This window comes from Choristoneura fumiferana, chromosome 29, assembly GCF_025370935.1.
Source record: "Choristoneura fumiferana chromosome 29, NRCan_CFum_1, whole genome shotgun sequence".
Taxonomy (NCBI): Eukaryota; Metazoa; Arthropoda; class Insecta; order Lepidoptera; family Tortricidae; genus Choristoneura; species Choristoneura fumiferana.
In genome coordinates this window covers 7159192-7164271 of record NC_133500.1, presented here as the reverse complement: position 1 = coordinate 7164271, position 5080 = coordinate 7159192, and positions in this window count along the sequence as shown.

Below are 5080 nucleotides of genomic sequence, written 5' to 3'. Positions count from 1 at the left end.
AAAAGCTAGCTAGTGAGTAAAGTCAGCGTTTAAAATTTATTGATACCCGCAAACCATACCGTGAACATTGACTAAACTTTTTAAAAAGCCGCTCTGCCGTCAGCCGTTGCTTGTATTGTAACCCCTGCGGAGCCTCCTGCAGAAATCTGTGAGGAATGGTGGAAGGCACTGCACTACTACCATCAAGAAGTGAATTTTCTGTAAAAGAGGAACAACAGGTCTGCCTTCTCTACTGCAGTGTGAACTAGCGATAGGTGAGTATTGTATGTGTGTATGAGTGTGTGTTTGTAACTCCTTTACGCTAAAACGGTTAAATGGATTTCAATAAAATTTAGTAAGTATGTAGGTAACTATGGAAATCTAAACAACTCATAGGCTTTTTAAGGGGATATTCCCATGGAACATGAAATTCGGTGCGGTTTTTTGCAACGTTAGTGAACTTCACGATTTAATTTTTGGTAATTCAAACGGCATGTTTTGTGGAATCCCATAACTTCAATTCAATTGCTAGGCCTAACTGTTTACGCATGCGAAACCACGGTTAAACTCTAGTAATGCAATGAATTTGACCTTTAAAAAAGATGCTGATTACATTTTATACATAATTAAATACTGATGGACAAGTGTCATCAAATTAGACCTTTCAATTTAACCACCACAACATTGTAACAAAACATTCTTCAAGTTCTAGAGACTTAAATGTTAATTGAATTTAAGATTATCATCAAAATTCTCTGTTAATAAGATACTTCTTTATGTTAGTCGTTAACTTCAGTTGGTTGTATAACTTCTTACGTTGGTATAGCAATTTCACGATGGTTTCTGTGAGATTTGCAATTTGGCTCTTATGAAATGATATCAAAAAGTCTAAAACATAGGCAAAATGTGAGCCCAGAACTGAGAATGCTCAGCATGAAAGTGAGGATGCTGTGACAGAAATACTTCACTGAGGGCCTGATTCACTATTTATTGATAAAAACTATGTAACAGATAAATGTGATGCTGTCTTTATTTATTCGGGCAGAATAAACAGAGCTGGCATCACAGATATCTGGCACATTAAATAAATTGGTCACTTACTTGGTCACTTTCACGGTCTAGGGCTAGCAAATTAAATTCTAAATCCTGGATTATGGATGACAGTACCAAATATTTTGATAGTACTTCCCTGGGTTTGCAGTTAAACTGAAGGTTAGTCGTTGACCAGCAGGTTTGCCTCAGGGATCTAAGGATTTTCGTCGCTCTTTAATTCTTGATATATGTCACGCATGGCCTGCTCATTGCCACTTCAACGACGTAGGCCGTTGGAGCTAAAGAGTTCTCGAATGGAGACGGCGGAAGATGTCCAGCAACGACATGAATGGACGGCCTGATTAAAGCTGCAGGTTCACTGTGGGTGCAGACTGATTCCAACAGAAGCAATAGGAAGTCTAATGGGGGAGGCCTTTGTTCAACAGTGGACGTCCCATGGCTGATATGATAATGATGATGATACCTTGTTACCACAAATTGGTGAAAGAAAGTATTCAGTATATATTCCCATTCAAAATAAGGCCAAGGATCATCGAGCACGTTTCAAACCAAGCCGAATTCCCGCTAAAGTCGTCCACGTAGCGCTCTGTCGCCTCAACACGGCCCGACTTCTGAACTTTTGATGTTTACGCGTTTGCCAACTTTTCTAATTTATTCCTTGCAGGCTCGTACTTCGCCAATGTTTCATTTGTCTAATTTGCCTTTTAAAATTATTTATGCCTACAAATGTAAAGGAAGACTTGTGATTATAACTTTCTTTAATCAATGAGTTTGTTCAAATGGATAAGTAGGAAATTATGTTTTGAGAGTTAATACAATTAGACAGTGTGCGTGTGTGTGTGTGTAATTCGAGTGTAATCACTCCCAGGTGCCTCCACCACTGACTCCTCTTTCCCGCGAGCTCCTCCCATTTGTCGTGCTGGATGTTGAATGGTCGTCTCTTTTGGCGCAGTGCTCGAGTCCAGTCGAAACCGCGGTCGACGTACACCCCGTGTCGCGTTTGCTTTTGCTCCAAGCATGACACGCGGGGGTACAGTACGATTACTTGGAGTTAACACTTGACAGATGGGCGTGCCTTCAGTCAATTTTCAACTTTGAGGTCATACAAATAAAATAGTTCTAATCTGTAAACGTGGGTAGCGGTATACTAAAAATGGCTTTATTTGTGTTGAAAATTGACTGATGCACGCCCATCTGTCAAGTGTTAACTCGAATTAATCAAACTGTAAACGACATAGTTCCATATTTACAATGCACATGCCCTAATCATCGCAGCAATCATATTTATGACATTGGGAGACTAAACATCTTCAATATTTTTCTACTTTTTTTAATTTATGATAATGTCATAAATTAAAAAAAGTAGATCTAATGATAGAAGCAATCTACACTTCCACTGAACGCACGTTAGATATAGTTGATATGATTAAATTTAGTTTTGTAATTAAAGGACCCCATACATCCCTGCATTTTTTTCATGTAATTTTTTCTTTAATTTTATACTGTAATTTGACATTTAATTATTTATCTAGTTTGATTCCATGGAAGATGGGTCGTGTACTTGTGTGGGACGCTACTTGCTCTGAAACGCTGGCTCCTTCCCATCTCCATGAAACCTGCAACAGAGCCGGTGCAGCATCCGAAGCGGCTCAAAAAGGCAAACTTATCCAAATACAAGGGTCTAGGCACCGAATATGACTTTGTCCCATTCGGTATCGAGACCCTTGGTCCGTGGGGTCCTAGCGCTTTAAACTTTTTAAAGAAATTTCGAAAAGGTTAATAGACGTCACAGGTGACCGAAGAGCTGGCAGCTTCCTCGGACGAAGAATTAGCTTAGCTATTCAAAGAGAAAACGCCGCCAGCATCTTCGGGACCTTGACTAAGGAGTACTCTTTAAGTAATTTGTTTTAGTTTTAGGTTTTATTTTTATTTCATGTAAGTTTTTAAGTCTAGTATAATTATATATTTTTTTAATTTAATTCATTATCTATTTTAATTATTTATTTTGAAAAAATGTCTATTTAATGATATTGACCCGGATAACTCACGTCTGAAATCGAGTTTAGCTTGACATGTTTCGGGCTAATCCGTAGCCCTTCTTCTTAGGAGCAACGCGACTCGGCGGCTGCTGCACGAATTAACCCGAAACAACTTGCGGCGCATTCTTCTCGGCAATGATGGTCTTTCCGAAAGCGCTGGTAGTTAAAAAAGATAAATGTCGTGTAAAAGAGATAGATGATTTCAATTTGATTTGAATTTGCAGACGTCTTTGCTTCAGCAGTGCTGCAAAGATTTTTTTGTAAAATCCCGGAACATCAATTTGATTGCTAGATCTAATGTTGTTGTGATGTTTACACGAGCGTTTATATTTTAACTTTAATTGGACTGAACAAACCGGTGAACATGCCGTTTGGTTTTGCCTTACTCGGGTAATGCAAAACCTAATTAGCACCCCATTATCACATTAGTACAACGTAAAAATAAAAGCGTATATCGCTTAATGGTACCATAAGGGCTGTTGGCCCAATAAGGGCCCATAAACGGGATAGTTAAGACCAGTAATGCCCAGTTACGACTGTTTCCGAAGTAATTAACGTGATGAAAAATTATGGGCTGAGGTGGGTTTGATTTGTGGCCCAGCGGGGAGGTTATTGGTTGCGGTTATTTATGTGTTTGGATAAATGGACAGCAGGGCTAAGAGTTGGTTAATAGGTCACGCTGAGAATTGGCCAGAAGCACTTGCAATTGCCGATACACATTGGCACTGTGAGCCTAGAGATGCTGGTTCTAACAGCAGCAAGTGTACCTTGTAAGTTGGCTATTGCAGTCATTCGAGGGTAAGCGCACATGAGCGGGAGAACAACTGTAGCCCTCCACGTCCTACAGCTAAAGCGGTCGCAGTAGTCGAAATCGACCGCGAGTGTTCCGTACTCGATTGCTGTCACTCATGTGCTTGTCTGTCTGTCGTCTATCACATAGTTTTGCAGCCAGGCTGCTACTGTAACAACCATTTTGTTGGCCCTAAGACACAATATTATCAAAAAAATACTCAAATATTTTTAAAGAGAGCTCCCATATTTTTGACGTACCTATATACACACACACACACATATATATATATATATATACATTCATCGAGTTGGGTATTGTTGTTACAAATTGGTACCTCTAGATAAATACGATATTATGTTTAAAACATATTGGGAAACAAAGGAATGAAAAGCCACCAAAGTTACAAAATTTTGTTCGAAAGACTATTTTAATTGAACAATTTTACATGAAATTTGGTGATAAGTTTTATTATTACGATTTAATGCCAATGTGTTGATAAATCAGATTTTTATCTTTGTAATTTTTCCTGTTATTTTTAGAGATGAACGGAACCCTCAGGTGGTGCGGGGCGGAACTCGTACTTGGCTAGTTTATCTCTTAAGATTCCATCAAGCGAACCGTTTCATATTAAAAACAAAAAAAATTAAGCCACATTCGTGTCACAATATTCGCTACAAGCTATTAAAGCTATTATTTATCCCTATCATGATAATATAGTTTAATTTAGTTGTAGTTTGCTGTCAATCCTTTTGACAACAGAAGAACGAAGCGATTGAAGCTACATACATTTAACTGTCATTTGTCACGCAAAAGGTAACTGTTCATAATATTTAACAACGTACCACGATGACTCTCGGCCGTATAGAGCAATTGACAAATGGAATTTGTGATAACACAAACTATGTTATATTTAATAAATAAATAATAAATAACACGGGAAAATTCACACCAATTGACATAGTCCCAAAGTAAGCTTAGCAAAGCTTGTGTTATGGGTACTAAGCAACGGATAAATATAATTATATAGATATAGATACATACTTAAATACATATTAAACACCCAAGACCCGAGAACAAACATTCGTATTTTTCATACAAATATCTGCCCCGACACGGGAATCGAACCCGGGACCTCAAGCTTCGTAGTCAGGTTCTCTAACCACTAGGCCATCTGGTCGTCTCGTGGTCGTGGATATTTGAATCCTTATTATTCCAT